At 38.3% G+C, this 17,345-nt stretch overlaps 1 protein-coding gene and 2 long non-coding RNA genes across 3 annotated transcripts in view; 2 read left to right on the plus strand and 1 right to left on the minus strand.

Moving 5' to 3' along the window:
* LOC148742493 (uncharacterized) overlaps positions 1-17,345 on the plus strand; it is a 307,714-nt gene that overhangs the window by 140,933 nt on the left and 149,436 nt on the right. The gene's annotated exons all lie outside the window — the stretch shown is intronic.
* LOC111334734 (uncharacterized) overlaps positions 1-17,345 on the plus strand; it is a 178,721-nt gene that overhangs the window by 116,662 nt on the left and 44,714 nt on the right. The gene's annotated exons all lie outside the window — the stretch shown is intronic.
* Positions 4,829-11,257, minus strand: LOC148742498 (uncharacterized). The gene is made up of 2 exons (XR_015999797.1): positions 9,951-11,257; positions 4,829-5,395 (listed from the first exon to the last, which is right to left on the minus strand). It is a non-coding gene; the product is annotated as an uncharacterized LOC148742498 (long non-coding RNA).

A 17,345-nucleotide genomic window follows, 5' to 3' on the forward strand; every position in this document is an offset into this window, starting at 1 on the left:
GACCAAATGATATTACATTTAGGACTTTATTACATTTAGGACCAAGTGTTATTACATTTAGGACTTTATTACATTTAGGAATGTTATTACATTTAGGACTTCAACACACCTCGGCCTATGCTCTGCCACCTGGAGTACGTAACTCCAATTCTTACTCTCTGCTGTCTTCTAGTTAGATAATCCTTTAGAAGCGCGCAGCCTTTCTCACCAACACCGTAAGCCTTGAGTTTTGCCAACAATAGGTCGTGCTGTATAAGATCAAACGTTTTAGAAAGATCCATGGACACCATACCAACCAATTCCCCCTATCGCGCGTGCTCCTCCAATCCTCTGTCAGACGTAACAGGGCTGTTTCACAACTATAGAACTTTCTATAAGAACTGATGAAATCAGATAAGATGGCGCGATAAAAGTCTTTCATTTGTACCATCAACAGCCTTTCGTATACATTTTTGAGAACTGTTAGGACTCTAACGGGCCTATAGTTGGTCCTGTTGAATTCATCGCCTTTTTTAAACAAGGGTCTTACCTGACCTTTTTTTCCACTCGCTCGGATACACACCGTGGTCAATCGACGAGTTTAAAATGCTTGCAATAGGTTTAGATAATACAGCCGCCGAATCCTTTACAAGCCTAGGTGTCATCATGTCATGGCCACACGATTTGCGACAATTGAATTCCATTAGGAGGCTTTCGATCTGTATTTGATTAGTGTGCTGGAACTAGAAACTTGTGTTGCTATACACCGATTTCAATAGAATGGCTGCCTGTCGGACAAAGTATGGGGCGACCACGAAAACGAGGTGTTTTAGGATGAAACCATGGCGTTTTCTGAGAAACCATACGAGTGGGATATTCCTGGTGCTCGTTTAGAAGGTCGGAAGCCATCTCTGAGGAAAATTTATGAATTAAGATTTTTGCTTTAGGGTCGGGGTGATCGTGCAAAAGGTTTGACTACAAAAGCATAACTAGTAAAACAGTGAGTTAGAGTTTTTGTAGCCCCTATTTTTTGAACCTCGATAGCTTGTAAGTCTGTTGTTTAGGCCGGATTTTTCGGTTATTTTTAGTGTGGAAGAGTATATTTCCAAAGGAAAAGATACGAATATCATTGATCCAGAACCAAACCAAATATTCACGAAGAGAAAGCTGACCAAAGTTCGCTAAGTTCATTAAGTTCGGCGTGTTGTTTTAAACGCTTGATTTCTCTTAAGGCATCGCCCTTTTTCTTACACAAAGTGGTTATTTGTCCTTGTTGTTGTTCTAAGTCCAGTTTTAATTGATTAATTTCTTCCGTGTAGAATTCTGTTGTCGTAGCACTTTGAAACTCAATAGGGACCTTCAGATACGACTAAGAGTACGAGTACGAGTACGAGTACGATTTTTGCGCGCGGGAGTCCTGGGGCTTAGTTGTCGTAAACACGGTCGTCGCCGCCGTCAGCTCGTAACAAAAATGTTTCAGTAGTCGTTGTGAGTACGGAGTGGCGACATTTTGTCGGTCGTGGAAATGTTTAGCAGACAAACCACACAAGATGCTCTGGCATTTATGTTCATGGAGGATATCATCGATGAAGTCGAGTTTTCGTTGCTTTTCGAAACGGTGAACGAGAAATTTCCGTCCTTTCCCTACTGGTCATACGATCACTTTGACTTGACTCGCGTCACATGACTTTGAACTTAAAGTACAGCACAGTTCTTGAAAAGCAATTTCTAACGTGGAAACATAACAATTTGTTAGTAACTGTTTAATGCAGACTTTGTGCATGTATGAGTCGCTTGAAACTTGTAAAAAGAGCTATAGAGACTAACCTTTAAACCCGCCTTAACTCAGTCGTACTCGAGGAACGAGTCTTCTTGAAAATCTCGTAGTTCTTAAAAGGACGGCAGCGAGATTTTGAAGACAGAACGAGTTTGCGTGACATGCTCACGCTATCGCGCATGCGTGCTAGTTGCACTTTGGTAATCTCGTTCTCGTACTCGAAGTCGTAGTCGGATCTGAAGGTCCCTAATGTCCTCAACAGCACTAGCGGAAAGGCTCTCCTCGATAGCGCTATTTGTTGTTGTTGAGTCGGTGTCCAGATTTCTTTTCAAACGCTCATTTACTACTGGATCCGTCCTCAGACAAGGAGCTGGTCGCTTTCTTGGTGAGGTACGCGGCCAGCTAAACTTCGTAGGAAATATTTCATTACGTCTTTTTAAAGACATTTTCCCACCAAAACATTTTTCCATTTCGCACAGTTCGAAATGGAGTGAACATACTTTCGTGTTGTCGTTCAAGTTTAAATTTTTGCCGGGGTCTCTTCTGATCTTGGCAAGTCAGACCTTTTTAAGTGACGCTTGTTTTGGGAAGCTAAAGAAACCAAGTTTTTCTCCGTTGGACCCAGTAGTTCCTTTTTAAGTACAATGAATGAGGAACACAACAGTGTATGTTTGACCGCGAAGTCCTATCTGTGAGGCCCGCCGAGTCCTAAAATACCTCGTTTCAGTGCTTGCCCCATTCTTCGGCTGAGCGGCAGCCATTTTATTGAAATCGGTGTATTACGTTGTAGTATTGCTATAATACTTGGATGGTTTACAAAATTCTTACCGTACTCCTCTTCGCTCACCGCCCTCACACTCTCCGTGATCTTAATAAAATGTTGATATAAAAGCTCGGCAATTTCACACTTATCAGTTATGACCTGATTGTTTTCTTCAAGAATAATGTCATCAGCCTGTTTTGTTTGCTATGAAGGAAAGGACGATACGTGTTCCAGAACTCCCTTGGGCTGTCCGGCTCCGTCGATCAGAACACATTACACTGATTGTGCCTGTGTCGTTGCGTGGGATCAGATAATTTTTTTGTGAACGGCTGTGACCTTTATTTCTGCGGAACGAATCTTTTTGTCATGTTGCTTTGGAGGCACTTCTATTAATATTTCACGCCAAACATTGCTGTATTTTCTTTACTGGCCATAAACTTTGCATACGTATGACCAACATTTAACTCATATAACCTGTTCCGGTGTCCATGACATGATGTGGTACTTTTGATGATCTAAACTCTGAGTTCCAGGCAAGCAGGTATTTAAAATGAATTCTGTCCTACCGCAATTTTCTTTGAAGAGTTTGGAAAGCATTCTCTTTGTCATATTTTTTTTATCATATTCACAACATGCATCTCACGCTGTTTGCCGTTTTAAGACACTTTTCCACGCTAAGGAAATTAAAATCAAACATTGGAGCTTGTATTTACAACGATCCGCCTCAGGTCTTGAATCATCAGTCTTGTCGAAAACTGCAATAATTAATTCCTCGTGCGTTGTTATCAGTGCCATGTGCTATCGACAAGTCAACGTTCCACATTTTTTGAGAGCATTGACTTAGCGTTAATTACAGAAATTACCTTGTTTTTGGCTAAGATTTTTCTCATGAAATGAATTAAAGGCAGTTGGAAATTATAAAAGTTTATTTCTATATGTGACAGTCCATAATGTATTCACGTGTGCCCTATTGTACCTAAAAAAATAGAAATTTCACATTTTATTTTATTGAACCGATGCAGAGTTAATAATATGGGTGAAAAGTCTTGTGAAGGGTGCTCACTTCCTCAACATGCGGTTACCTTGCGAGTCGTGCGGTTTGGTTATTTTAATCTTTTCCAATTTTATTTGCGTATTAGTTGCCTTATACGTTTTAGGGAATTAAATAGGTCTCGGGCGCATTAATCATCACGTGACTTGGTAATTGTTCTATTTTACTTGGTTGGAAATTTCGACGCAAACTTGGTTTACTAATTTTAAATGATCGTTGATATTGATTGATATTATTTAATCTTTCGCGGCAGCTTAGAGGGTTGTCCAAAATGACGGATCATAATGATTCGTGAAACTGACATGTCGATTTGTGCGATCCGTGCGGGTTGTGTAATTTATTCACGAGTCGATTAAAAAAAAAAACTAAACTAGCATAACTGTTAAAATTTATGAGGTCTGGGCGACTGCGGCCATACTGGGGTCTATCTCGACTAGCTCATCATGGCCATCTCTGGTCATCGCAGTGAAGTAAGCCTCAGAAATTACATCGTCTACCTTTCGAGTGAACAGCTAAGAGCTTGCTCTGATATCCTTTCTGATGCGTTAAGTGGAAGGCCACATCAGTCACTGCAGTCGAGTTTTACGGCGCTATCATCCTGAGCAATTTTCATGTTCCTTTGCATCCAGGTATCTTCCATTCATAAAACACACGCCTCGAGCATTTTGTTCCCTATTTTATCACGTGAAGAAACTTGCAAGTTTCTATGTATAAGCTTTAATTCGGCCGGATTTCACTTAGAACAATTCACTGAACACCAAAACTAAAACCTTCAGGCAAGTGTTAAATTTGAACTGCCGCGCTACAAATATATTTCATTTTTTCTCAAGAAGGGGGAAAAACACTCGACTACGTCTCGTGTTTCTACCCACACTTCTTTCCGTATTGACCGAGGATTCTATGGGTTATGAAAAGAGCTCCCGATTAACACGCTGCTTTTCTTTAATGGTGTACAGGGCAGAATTTTAAATGTTTGAGATCTTGTTATTTCCGTTGTAGCAGCAAACGAAGAGTGTTACGAGTAACCTGTTGTGATAAACGTTGCCAATGGTTACGTTTCCGAATTCTCTCAATTATAAAGCTTGCGAAGGCCGTATTGAAAGTGCATTTGTGAATGTGATAAACTTAACAATATTACTCCAATTCTAACTCCCTTACGATGCCCGATAAACGAAAAACTCGAAAGAAAGCTCCCATCTGCAGAAGCTGACGAAAGTCACAATCGCGTCTGCCGGACGCCAATAAGTTGAGCCGAAACTCCGAGCAAGAGAAGACGTTTATTGATCGAAGGCAAGAGACATACATAAAAAGAACGAGCGGGAAAAAAAAGAGCCGCGTTAAATATATGCGCCAACCGTGTGACAACAAGGTGAACTAACCAACAGCGTGCCTACGAAGCAGAACAATGAAGCAGGCTAAACGACAGCGTGCACAATGTGTCACGTCATCCAAGTTAATGGCGAGAACTAGACAACAATGCGAAATATGGCGGGAGACATACTCGAGTGTTGTCCAAGAACTTCTTAAAGCTCAGGTATGCATGATGAAGTCGTTCATGGAATCCGTATAAAATAAAATATCTGTATCATGTAATATCTGTATGAAATAAAAGTGCAGATTAAAGTGATCCAAGTATAGCTTTGTAGTTGAAGTAACATGCATTGTGCATGCAGTATGTTGTTTTGCTGTGGTTATCTGATAGAAGTAACTTGATGTAATCTTGAGAGAGTGTTCAGTAAGCTGTATTCTTCATCGCAGGAGAACTGTAAGACAGTGCTGCTGTAATGTACACATGTCCTCTCTAAGTGATGCCTCTGAACGAAGTCTATTTGAAGAGAAGGGGAAAAAAGGAACATGAATTTTGAAATTGTAACAGTACTACAATGATAGTCCTATGAAAAACAGGTCTACTAAATGGATTTAGTAAAATAATTCGTAACAACTGGTGATACTGGATAATGACTCACATTTCACAAGCTACTTCTTGACTAGCTATCAAATCAAAGACAGTTTGTTTACTTTATTATTATGAAAATTATTGTTCTAATTATTATTGCTTATATTAGTACTATTACTGCTGATTTCTAATTAAATGAAAGCAATCTTGTCATTTGTGTGGTCTGTTTCAAATATGAATCTATACATGTATGTTAATTGGCTAATTTTCATTTGACAAAAATGTACAGCCTTGCCTTGTGACCAAGACTCTGGCTGACTGAGTTTATTAGCATTCTTTGAATCACTACGGGGTATCAATTTCTTTTTTTTTGTCTTTAAATCTGTCTGGATTTTCCATAAAAAAATAATCAGTTAATAGCACTAAGAAATGAGATCCATATTGCGTTATGATCTGTGAAGTCTCTAAAACACCTGCTTGTATAGTTAAGTGAGATGTTTGTAAATAATTATATGATCAATTAATTTTCTATTGTAAGTTGTGTATGTTGATATCAACTGTTTCTAACATTTATCTCTAAATAGTAAATTCCACAAAGGTAGCTAATGTCTGCCTCAATAAGGCAATTTACATTTAAGTCTCCAATAATAATGTTGTTCTCTGTCAAAATGGTATCTAACACTTCTGAGACTGCCTGACAAAGTTGTCCTCTGGGAATTTTTGGAGAGCAATAAATACCCAAGACTGTACAGTTCTCACAAATTGTGACTACAATCCCAGTTATTTCAATACCATGTACATTGTGACAGTAGGGATATCCAGGGCAATATGGGATTTTGCTAAACACAGCTGTACCACCAAAAGGTCTTGATCCAAGACTACAGACTGTATGTATGTGGACTGTCATTTTTAAAGACATGTTATTTAACCAACTATGTTATATTTGTCACAAGAATCTTGGGAACTAAATCTTGTATCTGCAAAAAAAATGATATTAGAACTTGAATAGTTTAAGTCTTTGCATATGCCTTGTGTCTACGCAGTGATCTTGCATTCAGGTAACAGATTTTTAGAATTGAACTAGATATGCCATTAAGTGGTGATATACAAAGTTTAAGTTTAGCAGTTGTTCTTAATCACTCCATTTCTTTCTCAACAGTGGCATGAATAACAATTTTGTCTTTACAGAGATCAGTTATATATAAGCCTTCAAAGGTGGAATGGTTCTTTTAGTACTTAAGTTGACAACAATTTTAGTTTCAGTATCCCCCTCAGTGATCTATGAACTGTTTTTGCTGCTGCAGGGCATAATGGAAACTGTTTTCTGACAACTTGAGTTGCTTTGTTTTTACCAACAAAAAATTGTATGGTAACTGGTTATACTGGGGTCCATGCCCTATGGTCAATTCCTTGGGTATAGAGATGTCTGGTCTCATGTCTAGTTTTTTTACCAAAATCTGAGTGATCAAACTGTACCCAAACTATGCCTGAGTGTTTGCTTTGCTGATTTAGTTGCAGAAATTTGATGATATTCCCAGCACCATGAATTTGTTATGCCATCTTCAGTTCACATATTCATTACATGCTGAATTCACCTTCAGCATTTAGGTAGAGGTTCAATACCAACTCCTCAGTTTTTCTTGGGAAATTAATTTTGTCTTAATATTTTTCTTCAAACCTCAGAAGAGTTAGCTCCAATAACACTGTCTAGTGCTGTGATTCTGTATTTGTTTCCTATAGCTACATTATGTACTTCATCATTAAATTAATCTACCCTAGTTTGCATTAATTTTTGTTTATATAGGTGGGTGCATCAAATGGGTTGTTTGTGTCTTCTCACACAACTCTTCCCTTCAATTTTACAATGTCACTTGCTGTGTGTTTACCTTCACATATTTAACCAATTAAGAAGTTCTGCAAACAACTTGCTATCTCTTTGCCACATGATCTCAGTGAGCTCAAACACTGAAAAGTGCTATTGCCAGAGAATTGGATCAAGAACTGTGTAAACTGAATTTTGGAGGTGTTTAAATATGTAGTCATCCATTACTGGTTCTAACTGGAACAAATCACCAATATAATCATTATGGTGATAAAAGAAACACCACCAAAATCATCTTTGCAACCCTTACTATCTTTAAGCCTATTGTTAAGCTGTATGGCAAACACATTCAAATTTCATCCAAGAATATCAATTTGACGCCTCCAAAGTGAGTTGTCAAGGTGTCTTGTCAATTTAAGTCAAGATATATTGTTTGTAATTTTTCAATGACTGCTAGGCAGGAATAGCAAATGCACTGTGAATAGTTTTACCTTTAATGTTGTAAGCAGCTTTCCCAGTTGAACCTAATAGTAAGACCTTAATTTGACAAAAATCATTGCCAGCTCTTGTGTTAAAATACTTAAGGGCTGCCTGATCCAAGGCTTTTAGAAGATGTGATTTGCCCACACCAGCTCCACTACTCAGAAAGCAATAAAAAGGAGTTTCTGTGCTTTCACTCTGGTGCAAAATGTGATAAAAACAATTCTTTTTTCTTTTTATTTAAAATCTAAACCATTCCACGATAACCACCATCTGGTAATTTACTGATTAATATAGGTGGCTCATTGTGGCGTGATGTGGAAGGAATTTTGAAATCATCTGAAAGGTCAAAGTTCATTGAAATCAGGATGTAAATCTTCATTACCAAGAGCTTCCTTCATCTTGCAGTTCAACATTTTGCGCATTTGGTGTTACTAAGTCATACTGGGAATCACTAACTTCTGTGTCATGTAAACGCTGTTCAATGTCATTCATATCTTCACTGCAGACAGCATACTGATGCATTTGTTTGTCTACTTTTTCTTTCAAAAGAAGGAAATGCTCCTGATATGAAGAGCTTAGCTGCCTATTAAATCAGCTTTTTCATTTTGCCAACAAGTAAAAAGCATAATAAGTTCACGGAAATGTTCTTTAGAGTAAGAATTCACATTGTACCAAACACTTCTAATTATTCTAGGCTTTATATGCTGCTTTGGTTTTGCAATTTTTGCATTGTGCTTGCCTAAAGTCTGAAGTTGAAATCAGCGAATTCATCATCATCATCATCATCTTTCCCTGTTTCAAGTAGGAGGTTATCTGTGTTCAAACTTTTAGATTTTTTCCCAAATGAGTTTTTGCGGTGAATTATACGATGCAGCCCAATCAGCCAGTAATATTCTCTATGCTTGTTGGTCTTTCTATGTACCTCTTAATAAGACCAGTAGAGTGAATGTCTTCAGAGTCATCCTCCACTTCTTCTATTTCATTCATTGGTTTCAAAAGCTGAGCTTTCTCTTCAGGGGGTGAAGTGGTGATAAAAATCACCTCTCTAGAGCTTTTCCTTGTTGGTAGCTAATGAACTATATGTAAACTGCCTCTTGAGCACTGATCTCCCCACTATTTAAAAATTTATTCTCAATATCTCTCTCTAATTATGCTGTAATTTCCTCTCTTTGCCCCCTCACATGCTTGTTGTAAAAAGTTGACTCATTCCCTTCTGGGCTTTTGAAATGTATGATACATTTATTATGTACATTACACAAGCATAAACATCCAAAACAAACCATAATTATATCCATATTTGCTCTCCATGCACTTAGACAGACACTGTTGTAGGTGTTCATTAGGATTTCTTTTCAGAAATATGGTGGGAGAATTTAGGTTGGATCAAATAGCAAGATAATAGTAGTTTTGTTCAGGGATGTCCAGATTAATTAGCATTTGTTCAAAAGTGATGTTATCCACCTCTTTCATATCATTCTAATGCTTACTGATATGTTTGCAATTTTCTTTATGTTTTCTAATATGCCACTTTCAGAAACATCACTGCCAATAGAATGTAAAATGCTGGTGCATTTCATTGGAGGCTGTGAATAATTAAATCTGCATTCCATCTTTGATTTTTTACGCGAGTTGGAGAGTGCTTATGAATCGGTTTGTTGACAAGCAGTCCCAGTTCTGGATCATTAACTGATTTTTCACAAGTGATTATTTGATCAATAATACACTGGTGCATCTTCAAGTCAAATTAGTATACAAATATGTGGTGAACCTCTCTGCTGGTATTCAAATCTGAAACAAGCCTGACATTTTTCCTAAGGGAGCAGCATTGCTCATTAGAAAGCACCTTAAAAACTGATTGAATTGGTAACTAAAATGTTGTGCACATGTCACCCGGTCACTCTGAATCAACCTTGACTTTTCCTCCCAGTTTAAATTATCTAATTCATGAATCTGAATAATCTTTAACATCAGCAAACTTTCCAAGTATTTTAACGAGATGTACCCATTGTGTTTCAGCTGATAAAAAACTACAAAAGAAGTTTTCTGGACCAAATAGTGAGATTTAAAATGGTTCAAAACGAAGGAATCTTAACGCTAACAATTATACGTAGCAGTGTTGAAACTGCCTTAATTAGTGCCCTTTTCGCATTAAGTAACACAAATTAGACAAACAAGTACCTTAATTATGTGGCGCTTCTTTGCGCTCATCATTGCATGAAACACCGACAGGAGGGTCTTGGACGTTTTCAGAGGATCGCTCAGTTCGTTCCGCCATACTGAACACATGAAATAAAGCCTTCCAAGGCAACTTCACGCTCTTATTGGAACTCAGAGCGAGGTTTAAAAATAGCTAGGCCGAGATTCCCAGTGAGGAGAAATGCACGTGCCCATTCGCAACTATTATTTTGTAAATTGAGTAGATTTTAGGCCGTGTCTGATTGGAATTGTTATTAATCGGGCTTTCGTTGGAAAGCCCGAGTCTTAAATTGCAAGCCGTTGTTTGTCGCCAAAAGGGGGGTCATGGTCCCAGGCGTTCCTTGCTTAAACTGCGGAAACTGGGGATGAGAGTGTGACAACTTTCGTTACGTTGTCATGAACTAGCTCTTTGATAAAACATAATTTTACAGAATGCTGTGTTTGGTGAAGAACATGTGGCGAAGATTCCTGTCTTATACGCTCATCTCACATACAAACGCACACGCCGTTTTTGGTGGGCCCACGGTAAATGATGTCGGGCGTTTTCGGAATGGACCGGTCCACGAACTCTATGGCTCGCAAGCTAGCCAAATGTGCAAAGCTCATACTAGTTCTTGCGAGATAACAAATGAGCCATATGTGAGTTCAAATTACGAAAACACTGGCAAAACTGGAACAGCCGATGTAATCACAAACTATGACGCGGAGACGAACACCTCACTTGCTGATAAAATTACAATGTTCGTGAACACAACTTCGACGGTGGCGCCAACAACAGCGACTTGGATTAGGATACTGACAGAAGCAGCTTGAATAGTAAGGTTAAATATTTAAGCTTAGCTCATCTGTTAAAAATCCTGCTTCTGTTATTGGCTTTTATTGGGTTCAATACTTGTAAAGTATGATTTGGTCTTTCGTACATAACCAATATTACTATTATACAAGCGATAAATCATATATCGCGAATGTTGGTTTGCTTTTCCCATGGAGTTGTATACTTAATAGAAGACATGATGATTACTGTTAGCTACTCGAAAAAGTTTTCAATATGACCACTGTACAGGAACATAATGCTGTTACAGTGTCAATAAAAGTACATTAATTCAGATCTCGCTATGCATAGAATGTATAGTAGAATTGTACTCGTGTTTTGTGCGAATGCTATAGCTTTAAATGAAACCCGAGTGAATGCTCCTCGAGCGTCTAGTTCATTTTGGAAAACCGTGAGATTTCGAAGTTAAATCGTGAGACCATGAGATGAGTCTTGAAATCGTGAGTCTCACGACGACATCATGAGAGTTTGAAGGTCTACTTACATATCTCAAATGGACAATAGCAAATCTGTAGGCCCTTGCAGTATTCCAGTCAGAATGCTAAAAGTTCTTAAAACCATATTTGTCCACTTCTTTCGTCCCTAATTAATGATTCTTTTCTCTGTGGCATTTTTCCAAATGAGCTTAAATTGAGAAGAGTTACTCTGGTTTTCAAGAAAGGATCTAGAGAAGACAAAGATAATTAGAGGCCAATATCAGTGCTATCTGATTTAAGGAAAATATTCGAAAAAGCTATGTATGAGTCTCTATGGTTATCTTGAATGTCATAATATTCTCTACTCACTTCATTTTGGCTTCAGGCAGAAGTGTATCGTATTTCTCGTTTGATTTGTAAAAAGCATATCAGAAAAGTGATTTTGACGAAGGTTTGCACTGTCTAGAGCCAAGTTTTATTGAACGTAGAACTGCCGAAACCGATCACTGATTGTAACCATACACTGAATCTGACTTTCACTAGAAATGATAACCACATCGGCATGTGTCGGCCGCAATCTTGGGATCGCGGTCTAACAAAGAGCGCAGAGCACCTACGTTATTGCAATTTACAACTTAAGCGAAACATTACTTTAACTCGATAAAGAACCTGATGGAAACACTTGCACTGTTACATGGTGCTTCCACAGCTTTCTTGATTTTATTAACAACATTTAGACTGGGGCGAATCCCAAATAACTGCTCTTTAGAATAAATGGAAACTCAAATCGACGACCTTGTGAATTTCATAAGTTAATTTACTACACGACGACAGTCCCATTTGTAAAAGCGAAAAAAGTGAACTGATTCAGTTGTATTTGAATAATCTCTAGTTTTTTTAGTGTAATAAACTCCTTTCTCATTGTGATCGCCATCTCAGTAATAATTTAGTTCGGGTGCAGTACAAATATAACCTGACAGTGACATTCCGATAACAGTCCGATGTGTAAAAGCGAAAAAAAAAAAGTCAGCTGATTTAGTTGTATTTGAATAATCTCTAGTTCTTGACCGCTATCTCAGAATCGAAGTACTCGCTATGTATCAGTATGTTCTTCATAGTCATAATGCTTAAACTACAATAAAACTCGAGGGGTATTCAATGACAAAAAAATGTTTGTTGATTTAAATTTTAAATGGTTTGGGAGAAAGTCGGACGCAAACGGCCGTTGTAGGTTTTAGCTTCTTCAATAGCTAGGTTTTAAAACTCGCGGGCAAAGTGTGCTAAAGCAAAACAATGGCACAAAAAATAACTGGCGAGGCCTTTGTTTCGATTCGTAACTCCGCTCTGACAAGTGAATAAGCTGGAGCAGTATAGGGGAATCCTTGTTTACAATATTTGCCTCATTAGCATAAGCAATTCAGTTTCTGATGGAGCTAAAAATAAATCAGTTCTGAATATCGAAAGGTCAAAGTACGATTAAATCGGCCAAAGAATACGAGCGTGATGCATGGAATACTTTTTGTGCAACACGGGTTTAAAAACTCAAAATTTGACATAGAATGTATGAGCTCATTAGCGCTTTTGCCACCCAGAAATTTTGCAGTTTTTGATGGACTATTTCTCCTTGAATATTACACCCAAAGAGCTAAAAATTTCACCATGTACTAAGGTTTTCTAGCCCTTTAGCTGCCTGAAGTCAATTTGTATCTAACATGCTTCCTTCTTTACGCAAAGCCGTATGCAAATGAGCAAAAATGTAAACAATGATGTTAGCATGAATCCGCCTATTCCCTGTGGGTGAAAGGGCGCCAGATCTCGTCCAATTAAAATCAACCAGTTTATGCTTCGACGCTAAGAGTACAGATCTATAATTTTTCGCTACAAGTTCGGGTGCAGTACGAAGATAACTTGACAGTGACATCCATTGAATTGTTGGACCGGGCTTCAAAGATCAGAGTTTTTCATTTAATTACACTTGCGCAAGTGTTTCTGGCACTTTTAGCGATCGTCACTTATCAAGCACCAAATTTGTATGAAAGCGATTTGAGGGTATAGAACAGAGAATCCAAACCGCCGGCAACTCAGTCCCAAGTTCATAATACGCTGACGCCTGGTTTTTAAATAGTGGCTGATTGACACCCGTTCCCATCGACATATTAGTTGGAACCTCTTGTTTGCTCAAATCAGCAATCCTTTGAAAAAAGAAAATCTTGCTGATTCTTGGAATATTTCCGTCACGACTGTTTCGGTTTCGGAGAGTAGCTAAGGGCTGAGTTAATTTGAAAAAAATAGATAGCAAGACGTTTCCTTTAATACCTAAGAGAATGAATGAATGGCACCTGTATTTAAAAATGAATAGAAATCCCAACATCAGGGTAGTCCCATCAGAACGTAAAGCTCTGCTATCAATAGGAGCCCTGGTGAATAGGATCCAAAAATAAATATTGAATTGACTAAATGCGGCTCTTCGTCGTCTTTGAATCCTTCGAGAAATCAGGCGCTGCAGTAAAGTTACTCTTGCTCGTCTTGCTCTTTGAAATAAAGTAATGGGCAGCAATGAAATATGAATAAAAACCTCTCTTTGATGCGTTTGATTCTCAGGCATGTTTTCCGTTTTTGCGCCAAAATTTTGAACACACGACCTGAAATTTAATCCTTTGTGGCGTTAAACCTCCCAAAGTCCAATGTTCTCCAGTGTGACCTTTTAACCGAGGGAAAATGAGACCTGAGGTACATTTACCAGGGGAAATTTTTCCTAGGTAAAACGATTTTCCCCGGGTAAAAGCCTGTAGTGTGACCACAGCTAATATTGCAGAAAATTGTAATTAACGTGACTATTATAAACAACACATCCATGATAAAACAAGATTTCCTGGCTGTTTCAGTTCTAACGCGAGACAAATGAAGCAAATTTCCCTGTCTTGTTTTGGTATTATTAAAATTAAAATATTGCTTAAAAAATTGAGGACAATTATCAGAAATACATTTATTAACCAGTTTAAAAGAATGTTCGTCTCTTCTCGACTGTAATACAGGCCATCGAAGATCCATTAAAGCCTGACCACTATCCTTAGATTTTGAAACAATTTTGGATGCCCTCCTTTGAAAATTATCCAGCAGTCTGGCATTGCTCACTCTACAACAATTCCGTACAGTGTAACCGTAGTCAAATATTGGACGAATAAATGATAGATACAAAGTGTTGGCAGCATGACAAGTTAAATCTCTTGGCAATGGAGATAGCATACCTAGCCTTTTGCCAGCTTTAGATATAATGTGCTGAATGTGGGGAGCCCAAGAGATAGCCTCATCAAATATAATACCAAGATAAGTGAACTTGTTCACCCGTGTTAAACTTTGTCCGTGAAAAGTAATATCAAAGTCGTTATGTTTAGACAGCTTAGAATGAGTTCCAAACAGCATGGCCTCAGATTTGGTGGTATTAAGAAATAAGCTTTCACTTGAAGCCATTCGCCCAATGTAATAAGGTCTTGATTCAGATTATCTTCGATGACTTTAGAGTTAAATCCGGCACAAAACAGAACAGTAGTCATCAGCGTACATGAGCACATGACAAGACTTAATGCAGAGGGGCAAGTCGTTAATATAAATAACAAAGAGTAAGGGGCTCAAAATAGAGCCTTGCGGGACACCAGATGTTATGTGTAGAGGATCAGACGGAACACCACCAACGCCAACAACTTGGGTGCGGCCAGACAGATAGTCTTCAAACCAGTTCAGTTCTTTGCTTTTGATTCCAAAAGAGCGCGGTTTCCTCAACAAAATAGAATGACCTATTGTGTCGAATGCCTTACGCAAGTCCACAAAAGCTGCTTCTGTCATGAAACCCAGATCAATATTTCGCCGGATTGTGTCCGCGTAAGAGAGAGCTGCAAATGTTTTTTGAGGGTTGTTTGCGGAATCCACATTGGAATGGACTGAGTAGATGGTTTTCTTGTAAATAGCTCACTTGTTGAGTATGCACCACTCGTTCAAGTAGCTTAGATATTGTAGGTAAGATAGATATGGGGCGATAACTGTTAACATTGTCTTTCCTCCCTTTCTTAAATAATTGAATAACGTAGGCAGCTTTCCAGTCGTCAGGAACTTTGCTCTGAGGCAGTGAAGCATTAATTATTACTGTAATAGGTTTTGTTACTATTGCAGAAGCGTCCTTTAGAAGTCTTGGTGGAACATTATCTAAGCCCACAGCTTTTCCTGATTTAAGTCGTCGGATTTCAGACAGAACAGCAGTTTCAGAACTATCAGTAAACAGAAAAGTAGCGTTCGTAGCTTCTGTGAAAGATATACTTGACGAGAGTTTCGATGCAGCATTTACAAACGATTTGCATGGGTTTACAGCTGTATTTAAGAATGTATTGTTGAAATAATTTGTAATTGAGCTCTTTTCAGTTATTACTTGACCGTCGACTTTGAGTTTTGGAGATGGTTTTTTTGCTTTCGGAGGGAAGAATTTTCTTAACTGTTCGCCAGAATGAGTTGGGATCGCCAGTATTCTCGTCGATAAGCCTTCGATTGTATTTTTCCTTTTTCTTTCTTATTAAATTGGTAACTGGATTTCTTTGAAAGCGGTATCTTTTCCAATCTGAGGGAAGTCCGGTAGTGTGAGCTTTTTTCTGTAAATAATCTCTCTGTTTTATTTGACGTTTGATAGAAATATTGAGCCAACGACAATTGTTTAAACCCCTAACGCGTTTAACAATAGTGGGGGCGTGACGTTCTGCTATGTTGGTAAACTTTTCTTTGAACGACTGCCAAAGCTCATTAACGTCCTTATTGTTACCTTGGTCATTTGGAAGAACAAAATCTGTGTTTTTCAAATCCTCGAGAAATTTATCTGGGTTGTAATTTGCATAATTTCTAAATGTTTTGAGTTGTGGTGGAGCTTTTTTCCAATTGATCTTTCTCACACAAAAAGTCATTTCATGATCGCTTAAGCTAGCACCAGTGACGATCCCAGAGACTTTAATGTTTTACAGATGGTTTGTAGCGATCGGATCAATCATGGTTCTAGATTCCGCGGTGACTCTTGTGGGCTCCTTGATGATTTGAGTAAACTGCAGTGATTTAAATAAAGATTTAAGATGTTCACATTCTGGGATAGTTGTGTGTTTCGACGCGAAGTCGGTGTTCCAATCCCCAAGTTAAACTACTTGTTGACCCTTTGAAACAGTAGCGTTCAGGGTGTTATTTATTTTTGAACAAGAATCTTAATCATAATAATTAGATGAGTTTGGAGGTCGATAGAAACAACCAGTTAAAAAACTGCGTGACTTTGGAGGGAAAACTTCAAGCCAAAGTCCTTCCATGTCGGGCCTTTCAAGGTCTTCTCTTCTGTTCACCATAACATCATTGCGAACGTAAAACACTACGCCTCCACCAAGAGACGTGTCACTTTACTCGCTGAGGGGATGCTATGCACCCAGTCTGAGCGATTCTCTCATATGTTTGGCAAAGAGAACCTTCCAATTGTAAGAGGCGTAAAGATGGTGTGTTTCTCAACCATTTTCAATGAAATAAGTATGTGTTTGGGCGAAAAACTGTAATACTGAGAATGATTTTAAAAGCTAGTATATTTAGAAACAGTCGGAGACTGGCCTCTCAGTCTTCAGATCCAAAGAGTCCTCGAGATCCAGAACTGACGAGCAGTAAGAATAGCGAGATCTGACAGACCTTAATTGAAGCTATTTTACGGTCACTGATAGGCTCGGATGAATTATGCTAGCTTACTTTTAGGTATAATGCTGTGGTCAAAGGATCGACTATAATTCCGGCATGATTACTAAAATATTTCAGCGTAGATGCGTCAAACTGCGTTGCAAAAATTCAGAGAAATCATGAATTATTTATAAATGTAATAATCTAATCAGAGAATTTTATCTTGACATGTTGCATGGCTTCTGTGAAACCTAATGAACCAATTCCATTTAACGTAACTCTTCGAATAAGCACCTGGGCACTTCTTCAAAATCTCAGCTGAAAAAAGGGAATAATGGGGGTAAGTTTCTAAAGAAACTGTGGTGCTGCACCGATGGGGGTAACAAGGTAATTTGGTAATATGAACTAAGTTGAAATTGTAAATTGGCCACCGTAAAGAGTTAAAAAGCT

Source organism: Stylophora pistillata, chromosome 1 (genome assembly GCF_964205215.1).
Source record: "Stylophora pistillata chromosome 1, jaStyPist1.2, whole genome shotgun sequence".
NCBI lineage: Eukaryota > Metazoa > Cnidaria > Anthozoa > Scleractinia > Pocilloporidae > Stylophora > Stylophora pistillata.